This window comes from Tamandua tetradactyla, chromosome X (assembly GCF_023851605.1).
Source record: "Tamandua tetradactyla isolate mTamTet1 chromosome X, mTamTet1.pri, whole genome shotgun sequence".
Taxonomy (NCBI): Eukaryota; Metazoa; Chordata; class Mammalia; order Pilosa; family Myrmecophagidae; genus Tamandua; species Tamandua tetradactyla.
The window spans coordinates 24,402,014-24,413,355 of NC_135353.1; the positions used below are offsets into that span (position 1 = coordinate 24,402,014).

General features: G+C 40.2%; 1 long non-coding RNA gene across 1 annotated transcript; it reads right to left on the reverse strand.

The window, feature by feature from the left end:
• Positions 1–1,952: 1,952 nt before the first annotated feature.
• LOC143670164 (uncharacterized) lies at positions 1,953–5,464 on the reverse strand. The gene is made up of 3 exons (XR_013169286.1): positions 5,219–5,464; positions 4,395–4,465; positions 1,953–2,062 (listed from the first exon to the last, which is right to left on the reverse strand). It is a non-coding gene; the product is annotated as an uncharacterized LOC143670164 (long non-coding RNA).
• Between the last annotated feature and the right edge of the window lie 5,878 nt (positions 5,465–11,342).

Below are 11,342 nucleotides of genomic sequence, written 5' to 3' on the forward strand. Positions count from 1 at the left end.
GTCAATCAATTGAAGAATGGATAAATGAAATGTGACATATACATATAAAGGAATATCATTCAGCTGTAAAAAGGAATATAGCTAGCTCTGATACATGCAGCAGCATGGATGAATCTTGAAAACATCATGTTGAGTGAAATAAGCCAGACATAAAAGGCCAAATATTGTATGACCTCATGTATATAAAATAATTAGAATATGCAAATTTATAGAGTCAGAAACTAGAATATACGTTACCAGGGGTTGAGGTTTTTTCCTAAGTTAATGTTGGGGAATGGGGAGTTAATGCTTGAATGGTATTGAGTTTCTATTTGTGATGATGGAAAAGTTTTGGTAATGTATGGTGTCATGGTCAGATTCATATGTCAACTTGGCCAGGTGGTGGTACCCATTTGTCTGGTTGGGCAAGTGCTGGCCTGTCTGTTACTTTGAGGACATTTCATCGAATTAAATCATGCTCGCATCAGCTGCATCCACAGCTGATTCCATTTGTATGCAGCCAAGGGGAGTGTCTTCTGCAATGAGTGATGCTTAATCTAATCACTGGAAGCCTTTTAAGGAGGATTCAGAAGAGACAGGCTCTCTTTCTGCTTCAGCTGGTGAGCCTCTCCTGTGGAGTTCATCCAGACCCTCCATTGGAGTCGTCAGCTTCACAGCCTGCCCTGCGGATTTTGGACTCTATGTTCCCACGGTTACGTGAGACACTTTTATAAATTTCATATTTATGGATATTTCCTGTTGATTCTGTTCCTCTAGAGAACCCTAACTAATGCAGATGGTGTTGATGGTAGCACAACATTGTGAATGTAATTAACACCAGTGAATTGTATACTTGCATGTGATTAAAAAGGGAAATTTTAGGTTGTGTACATGTTCCCAGAATTATCAGAATCCAAATTTTTTAAAAACCAACAGAACTGTACAACAGAGTTAACTCCAATGTAAACTATGGCCTATAATTAATAATATAATTGTAATATTGACTCATCAATAGTAATAAAGGCATCACACTAATGTGAAATGTTAGGCTAGGGAACACTTTGTGAGGTAGAGGGCAGTATATGGGAACTCTACTTTCTGTATGATTTTTCTCTAAACCTACAACTACTCTAATAACAATATTAATAGTTTTATAAATGTCTTGTTCTCTGGTCTTCAAAAAAATTAAACAGAACTGATAGAAACAGTGGTGTAGCATCTGAATGATTCTTTCATTGACATCTGTATAACAAGGTATATTAATCCCTATCCCCCATCCCCACCCCCAGCTCATGGCCTGCTCTTAAACAGTGTCTTTTAACCAGGGTGAACAATTAGATTTTAGAGGAGAACAGAATGAATTTTCTCTAGCATTTTTCCAAAATGCTAGAGAGGAGTTTGGGGTCCTTGGATGGCTATGTACTACATAACTATTCCTTCACTTTTTTTTGTTTGTTTGTTTTTTTACATGGGCAGGCACCGGGAATCGAACCTGGGTCCTCTAGCATGGCAGGCAAGCATTCTTGCCACTGAGCCACCGTGGCCCGCCCTCCTGCACATTTTTTCCTAAGTTAATGTTGGGTAAGCTCTGATAAGCCGCATGATCCCACCATGTACAGACTGTTTAGAATGAATACATTATCCTGTCCAGTGTAACCTAACAAGGCCGTATCAACAAAAACAAACTAAAAAATGGAGTAAAAGCTCAATTTTTATTTTAATGGCTCAAACTGAAGAGGAATTGGTTGTTCTAAACCATTTTTTTTGGCTTTTCCGTAATTTCCGGGAGGCATAAGCAGGTAAGTCATGTGATGCTTTGGTAAAGGCCATCTCCACCCTGGCGTTGCTCGTGTGAGCGTCCACAGCCACTTAGTCAGGTCTACATCATCTCTGTGTCTCCCCAGTTGCCTGCCAAGTAAAAAGCTCAGCACATTTTTGTAGGCCACATTTCGTTTTAAGTATTCATCTGCTTTCCTCTTCATGATGCCTGGTGTGGAGGAGCTGTGACTGGTATCAGAGTGTCCTTTATCTATGAAAGGTGACTCCAAGGATGGCTTCAGGAAGACAGCACAACAGATGAAGCCTGAAAAATATGATAAAATCAAGACATTCAGGTGATCCCAAGGGGCCTCGTCCCCACTCTAAATCCCTGCTACACACACACACACACACACACACACACACACACACACACACACACACACACATACTTGTTACCATCAGTAGTCAGAAGACTCTGCTTTGGGGCATCAGCAGATCTGAAATGCCAACATTATTATTTCTTTGATTCAGTCATATACATGGGTCTATGTCTAGAATCTCCACTATGTTCCAATAGCGTATTTTCAATACTTAAATCTTAGTACAAATTTTCATATATTTCAGAGCAAGCTCCCTCTCATGGCTTTTCCCACATATGTTTTCTTCCAGTTAAATGAATAATCAACTCTTTTTTTCTCTATGACAAAATCCTATTATGGTTCATGACTGAGACTGCACTGAATTCATACATCAGTTTGGGAGAAGAACTTATGAAATAATTTTTCTATCCAGAAAAAGTATTGTATTTTTAGTATTAAAATGGGAACCATATAAACAAATCTCATATATATTTCCCTCCCTCTATTTTAAACACATATTCACATGTGTTTGGTGGCTAGTGTGAACTGTATCTATATTGTTCCTATTGTGTTTCCTAGTTTATTATTACAGGGGTATATGACGTCTTCTTTTACAGGATTAACTGGTATTCATCTTACTTTTTGTCAATCATCTAAGTGATTGATTTGGTTTTCCTAAAGAGATGATCGTATAAGAAGACAAAAGCAGGTTTTACAAGTTCTTTTTGTTATAAATTTTGTTACATCAGTAAAATGAACTTTTATTTTAAAACTGCCCAATAAATAAAAAGTTTAAATGAAATAAAGAACAGCCATTGAAAAGGATTAAGGACTGTCACTAAAAAGGATCTCCAAGATATAGTAATGGAAAAAAGAAACTTGCAAAACAATTTGTACCTTATCATTCTATTTATATTTCTTTTCAGAGTCATTTATATGGATAAAAGTAAATGTGGAAAACAAGATATGGAAGAATTTACAGAAAACTGCTAATGGCAGTTCTTCTGGTGTCAGGTGTCAAATAGAGGGTTATAAGAAGGAAGAAAGGAGATGAACTCAGTAATATCTCTAAAACATCATTTTTGTGTGTATTTGGTATGCTAACCGTGTAAAAATGTGCGTAGGCCAATTCTGTAAAAGGTCTAAAAAAATGAGATTTCTCAGAAGCACAGATCTGTGACAGTGTGAGGCACACACACCAAGGCAGGATGAACCACACTCATTAGCTCAACCAGTTTCCTCCAAGGAATGGTTGCTGGCACTGGAGCAAAGGGAAGGAGGATGGTCAAAGTAAAGATGCCCCAAACCCAAACCAAACAGTAAACCTGGAAATGGAGTTCAAGACAACAAGGCTTAGCCAATGAAGACTCTCTAACCTGCCTGTGACTTTAAAAAAAAGCTCTCAACCAATAGAGAAAGAAGTAGTGGTGATACCCATTCTCCGTTCTCTTAGGTTCCCCTTGGAGTTTCCTGTTTTACCACTAACACAGGAATAAGAGTAACCACCCCAGTAATACTAGACTTCTGAAAGCTCTCTGCCTATGAGACACCTGTTCAAGGGCTTTATATACAATAGTTTATTTAAACTCAGTGGTTCATTTAATCTCATAACAGCAGTAGTAGGTCGGTGTCACTGCCACTGAGGCAACAGAAAGTTATGTAACTGGCCCAAGATCACATAGCTAGTATGTCCAAGAATAAGGATGTGAACCCAATTAGTTTGACTCCAGAGCCCTAGTCGCCTACCCGTTCATGATGCTGGCTGCTTTCCTCCTTCTGGCAGGCAAGCTATTCGTTTTCTTCTCCATTTTTTTGGACACTGAACACAAAACTTGGATGACTACGCTTTCTCTGTCACTCAAGGAAAGGATGTATGCCCTGAGTCCCTCTTAAAATTGTCTGTGTCTCAATTTCCTCAGTTGTCACATTAGACTGAGTGGGACAGATAGTGTGGGGCATGCCAAATCTCATAATAGCCATTTTAGTTCCTCAGGACAACAGCACAGTTAAACAAAAAAGCAGCACTGTCTTCACCATTATCCCTCTGACATCCTGTAGAAATCCATGTCCTACCTCTAGACAATACCCATATGGATTATACTCATATTAAAATACAGTTGTTCTGTATCAGAGACTTGGAAAGTAATATGACTTGAAAAGTACAACTACTCACAGCTGAGATTTCTATGATTATACAACCCCTTTATGATGTGAAGTGTGCAATGTAAAATTAGTAATTTCAGAGCCATGGCCATGACTGGATCCAGAGATTAGGGAAGAAGTAAAGACTCTTACCTAGAACTGAGTTCCTGTGAAGACTCCAATCAGATCTTGAGGCTCAAATCACTGACTATTGCACAATGGACCTTATAAATTTGATAAACAGTGTTAGTAAATTTTGGTAACCTCTCCCAAAGAAGTATTAGTGGAAAGATTTTTCAGGAAACAAACAAGAGCTGTGAGGACAAGATAGATGAATTATCCAGGAAACAGATAAGGAGATTGTACTTGTTTCAGTTTGCTAAATCTGCTAGAATGCAATGTACAAGGAATAGATAGTCTTTTATAAAGGGGATTTAATAAGTTACAAGTTACAATTCTAAAGCCATGAAAATGTACAAATTAAGACACCAAAAAGAGGATACCTCCATGTAGGAAACACAGCCGGCATTTGAAACACTTCTGTGAGCTCGGAAGGCACATGGCTGGCATGTGCTGTACCTTGCTTTCAAATTCAAGCAACAATCCGGGAGCAAGTGGCTATCTCTCTCTAGGCATCTGTGGGTCTTTTCTTAGTTTATCAGGGACAAACCCTGGATTTCATTTCTTAGCTTAGCATCTCCTGAGGCATTTCTGTTTGTACTTCCAAACAACTGTGTCTTCTCCAAAATGTCCCTCTCTTAAAAGACTCCAGTAAGCAGATTAAGACCCACCTTGAATGAGTGGGGTCACATCTCCATGGGAACAACCTAATCAAAACATCCCACCCATAATAAGTTTGCACCCACAAGACTGTATTCAAAGAGCATGGCTTTTCTGTGGTACATAACAGTTTCAAAGCAGCACAGTACTTAGCCATGAGTAATATCTACTATATCTTTCTGGCATTTCCCACTTACCTTATTCAACCCTGAATCAGAAGTATCCCAGGAAGTGACGTTCAATGTTTGGACATCACCATCAGTGTGGTTTACAAGGTTCTGAGGGCCATTATGAGTCACCGTGACTCCTCTTGGTGTTCAACCAATCAGGCTATGGAACCCAGGAAGAGAGTATGGCAGGAGACAGGGACATTTTCCTGTTCTTCCTTGCTCTCTCTTTCAGATCAATTGTTACTCTCATAGGAACGTTGCTTGCTCAGAGCAACCCTGTTGGTCTGGGAAGTGAAATATGCAGATCAGCAAAATAATGTGCATTATTATCTGCTATTAGAAAACAAATGACCTAATAAACCTCAACTCTACTGGGTAATGATGGTACAGGGGACCATCATTTTCCCAAATTAGTAAAATTTCTATATGACACAGCATGCAGAAGTGGTTATGAGCACAGGATCAAGAGACAGATGTCTGATTTCCAATCCTGCTTCTGTGTGACATTCAGCAGGTCCCTTAACCTCTCTGATACTTATCTTACCCTTTTGTAAACCGGGGAAAATAACTGTACCCTCTCCTCAGATATTTGTGAAGATCAAATGATATACTGCAGAAGCACCCAGAACAGTGGCTGGCATGGAGGGAGTGCTGAGATGACCTTAGCATTTATCACTGTGGTCATTTCAGCCAACCTCTTCTAATTTAAACAGTCTCAAAGTTCTCCTCACCAGTAGGGCTCTTTCCCTCCATCTTCTCACATTTCTGAAGATGAGGTCTTAGCCTAAGGCAAAGATCATGGTCCTACCAATATCAAAAGGATCAGGATTCTTGAATCTCAAACTGGTCTCCACACCATGACCGATGATCAAGGTCTTGGCTATGCAATTGCTTATATTCACTCAAGAGAGGACATTCCATTTATGTCCCTGAAATTCCTGCTAGCATCTGCTGTTTAGAACCTCAGTTAGGGTGACTTGTTATATGCCATGCTCCCAATGAGTTTAAGGAACTACCCTTGTAGACATGCATGGCCTCAATACCAGTTTTCGTGGGGACTGGGGAACCCTAAGGTATGCCTGAGATCCCATAGGGTACCAGGTTGGTCTGTTAGGCCTGAAGTGCTGCTGCTGACAATACCGATGGTGCTTAGTGATTCACTGCCCCAAGTCAGGTACAAAACCATGTAATCTCTGCATTTACAGAAACACCAGACCTTCAGCCTCTGTCTACAGTGTTGCCATGGCAGAGGTGTGTGTGTCCTCAGGCAAGAAAATATATTTTTATCAACACAGAAAAAAGACACTAATGTAAAGGCAATTTTCACATCCAATTGGAACAATGGTTAAAATACCAGCAACACAAGCCACGGTGGCTCAGGAGGCAGAGTTCTCGCCTGCCATGCCGGAGACCTGGGTTTGATTCCCGGTGCCTGCCCATGTAAAAAAATAAATTAATTAAAAAAAAAAATAGGCCCACCCTCCTCTCCCCTCTTTGTCCGCTGGCCCAGTGCGCGGCGCCCACTCCCCGCAGTGGACGGCCCGCACGCCCTCCTCTCCCCTCTTCCCCCTCCTGCTCCGGTGGCTCTCCAACCACCACCGTGCCCTCTTCCGCCTTCACTGGCTCCTCCGCCACCGGCCTCGACAGCCTTGACACCCTCACATTTCCTCCTCCAGAACAGCTACTGGGGGAGTGGAGACAATACAGAGCAGCTCCCGGAGCCACGACGGAGATCAAAGGGACGCGTGCCCCATCCTGGAATGGCTGTCAGGGAGAACCAGGTCCGGTGAGATCACCGCGGGGCGCGGGCTTTCCTGGGCGGGACGGCAAGCGGCCGGAGTCCCTCCCTTCCTCCTTCCCAGGCCAGCTGGCAGAATTGGGCAGGTGGTCCCCTTGGGCCGAGGCGGCTGGCACCCCCACCACGCGAGGCCCCATGGACCAACTGAGAGACTTGGGTCGGAAATCCCCAGACTGCGGAGAACGGTGACCGGGGGGTCCCTTCCAAACACGTGACTCCCCGGTCCAGCTGGGAACAGTGCACTCTCCCGGGCTGCGACAGCTGGCGCCCTCCTGCCACGCTTGGCGCCCCGGGCCGACTAGGAAATTCGGTCGGGCGCTCTCCCGTGCTGCGGCGCCCAGCAACCCTCTCCGCATTCGAACCCCCGGGCCGGCTGGCACTCTTCCAAGACACTTCGGCTGCCGAACCTCCCCTACGGCGAGAGTTTTCCAGAGTTAAAGGACCCACAGCAACTTTCACTGGTGGAACCCGTAGACAAACGTGTGCCACGAGCGCCACCACTGGGCAGGATAAGAAAAACAGAACCCAGAGATTTCACAGAAAAATCTTTCAACCTGTGGGGTACAACACCCAGGGAAATCTGACTAAATGCCCAGACACCAGCAGAAGATAACAGACCATGCTCAGAAAATTGAAAATATGGCCCAGTCAAAGGAACAAACCAATAGTTCAAATGAGATACAGGAGCTGAAACAACTAATGCTGAATATACGAACAGAAATGGAAAACCTCTTCAAAAACGAAATCGATAAATTGAGGGAGGACATGAAGAAGACATGGGTTGATCAAAAAGAAGAAATAGAAAAACTGAAAAAACAAATCACAGAGCTTATGGAAGTGAAGGATAAAGTAGAAAAGATGGAAAAAAACAATGGATACCTACAATGATAGATTTAAAGAGACAGAAGATAGAATTAGTGATTTGGAGGATGGAACATCTGAAGTCCAAAATGAAACAGAAACTACCTGGAAAAGAATGGAAAAATTTGAATAGGGGATCAGGGAACTCAAGGACAATATGAACCACACAAATATATATGTTGTGGGTGTCCCAGAAGGAGAAGAGAAGGGAAAAGGAGGAGAAACACTAATGGAAGAAATTATCACGGAAAATTTCCCAACTCTTATGAAGGACCTAAAATTACAGATCCAAGAAGTGCAGTGCACCCCAAAGAGATTAGACCCAAATAGGCATTCCCGAAAACACTTACTAGTTAGAATGTCAGAGGTGAAAGAGAAAGAGAGGATCTTGAAAGCAGCAAGAGAAAAACAATCCATCACATACAAGGGAAACCCAATAAGACTATGTGTAGATTTCTCAGCAGAAACCATGGAAGCTAGAAGACAGTGGGATGATATATTTAAGTTACTAAAAGAGAAAAACTGCCAACCAAGACTCCTATATCCAGCAAAATTGTCCTTCAAAAATGAGGGAGAAATTAAAACATTCTCAGACAAAAAGTCACTGAGAGAATTTGTGACCAAGAGACCAGCTCTGCAAGAAATACTAAAGGAAGCACTAGAGTCAGATACAAAAAGACAGAAGAGAGAGGCATGGAGAAAGTGTAGAAAGAAGGAAAGTCAGATATGATATTTATAATACAAAAGGCAAAATGGTAGAGGAAAATATTATCCAAACAGTAATAACTCTAAATGTTAATGGATTGAATTCCCCAATCAAAAGACATAGACTGGCAAAATGGATTAAAAAACAGGATCCTTCTATATGCTGTCTACAGGAAACACATCTTAGACCCAAAGATAAACATAGGTTGAAAGTGAAATGTTGGGAAAAGATATTTCATGCAAATAACAACCAGAAAAGAGAAGGAGTGGCTATACTAATATCCAACAAATTAGACTTCAAATGTAAAACAGTTAAAAGAGACAAAGAAGGACACTATCTACTAATAAAAGGAACAATTAAACAAGAAGACATAACAATCATAAATATTTACGCACCGAACCAGAATGCCCCAAAATATGTGAGGAATACAATGCAAACACTGAAAAGGGAAATAGACACATATACCATAATACTTGGAGACTTCAATTCACCACTCTCATCAATGGACAGAACATCTAGACAGAGGATCAATAAAGAAATAGAGAATCTGAATATTACTATAAATGAGCTAGACTTAACAGACATTTATAGGACATTACATCCCACAACAGCAGGATACACCTTTTTTTCAAGTGCTCATGGATCATTCTCAAAGATAGACCATATGCTGGGTCACAAAGCAAGTCTTAACAAATTTGAAAAGATTGAAATCATACACAACACTTTCTCGGATCATAAAGGAATGAAGTTGGAAATCAATAATAGGCGGATTGCCAGAAGATTCACAAATACCTGGAGGCTCAACAACACACACTTAAACAACAACTGGGTCAAAAAAGAAATTTCAAGAGAAATTAGTAAATATCTAGAGGCGAATGAAAATGAAGACACAACATATCAAAACTTATGGGACGCAGCAAAGGCCGTGCTAAGAGGGAAATTTATTGCCCTAAATGCCTTTATCAGAAAAGAAGAAAAGGCAAAAATGCAGGAATTAACTGTCCACTTGGAAGAACTGGAGAAAGAACAGCAAACTAATCCCAGGCAAGCAAAAGGAAAGAAATAACAAAGATTAGAGCAGAAATAAATGAAATTGAAAACAATAGAGAAAATCAATAAGACCAGAAGTTGGTTCTATGAGAAAATCAGTAAGATTGATGGGCCCTTAGCAAGATTGACAAAAAGAAGAAGAGAGAGGATGCAAATAAATAAGATCAGAAATGGAAGAGGAGACATAACTACTGACCTCACAGAAATAAAGGAGGTAATAACAGGATACTATGAACAACTTTACGCTAATAAATACAACAATTTAGATGAAATGGACGGGTTCCTGGAAAGACATGAACAACCAACTTTGACTCAAGAAGAAATAGATGACCTCAGCAAACAAATCACAAGTAAAGAAATTGAATTAGTCATTCAAAAGCTTCCTAAAAAGAAAAGTCCTGGACCAGACGTCTTCACATGTGACTTCTATCAAACATTCCAGAAAGAATTAGTACCAACTCTCCTGAAACTCTTCAAAAAAATCGAAGTGGAGGGAAAACTACCTAATTCATTTTACGAAGCCAACATCACCCTCATACCAAAACCTGGCAAAGATATTACAAAAAAAGAAAACTACAGACCAATCTCTCTAATGAATATAGATGCAAAAATCCTCAATAAAATTCTAGCAAATCGTATCCAACAACACATTAAAAGAATTATACATCATGACCAAGGAGGATTCATCCCAGGTATGCAAGGATGGTTCAACATAAGAAAATCAATTAATGTAATACACCATATCAACAAATCAAAGCAGAAAAATCACATGATCATGTCAATTGATGCAGAGAAGGCATTTGACAAGATTCAACATCCTTTCCTGTTGAAAACACTTCAAAAGATAGGAATACAAGGGAACTTCCTTAAAATGATAGAGGGAATATATGAAAAACCCACAGCAAATATCATCCTCAATGGGGAAAAATTGAAAACTTTCCCCCTAAGATCAGGAACAAGACAGGGATGTTCACTATCACCACTATTATTCAACATTGTGTTGGAGGGTCTAGCCAGAGCAATTAGACAAGAAAAAGAAATACAAGACATCAAAATTGGAAAGGAAGAAGTAAAACTATCACTGTTTGCAGACGATATGATACTATATGTCGAAAACCTGGAAAAATCCACAACAAAACTACTAGAGCTAATAAATGAGTACAGCAAAGTAGCAGGTTACAAGATCAACATTCAAAAATCTGTAGCATTTCTATACACTAGTAATGAACAAGCTGAGGGGGAAATCAAGAAATGAATCCCATTTACAATTGCAACTAAAAGAATAAAATACCTAGGAATAAATTTAACCAAAGAAACAAAAAACCTATATAAAGAAAATTACAAAAAACTGCTAAAAGAAATCACAGAAGACCTAAATAGATGGAAGGGCATACCGTGTTCATGGATTGGAAGACTAAATATAATTAAGATGTCAATCCTACCTAAACTGATCTACAGATTCAATGCAATACCAATCAAAATCCCAACAACTTATTTTTCAGAAATAGAAAAACCAATAAGCAAATTTATCTGGAAGGGCAGGTTGCCCCAAATTGCTAAAAACATCTTGAGGAAGAAAAACGAAGCTGGAGGTCTCGCGATGCCGGACTTTAAGGCATATTATGAAGCCACAGTGGTCAAAATAGCATGGTATTGGCATAAAGATAGATATATCGACCAATGGAATCGAATAGAGTGCTCAGATATAGACCCTCTCATCTATGGACATTTGATCT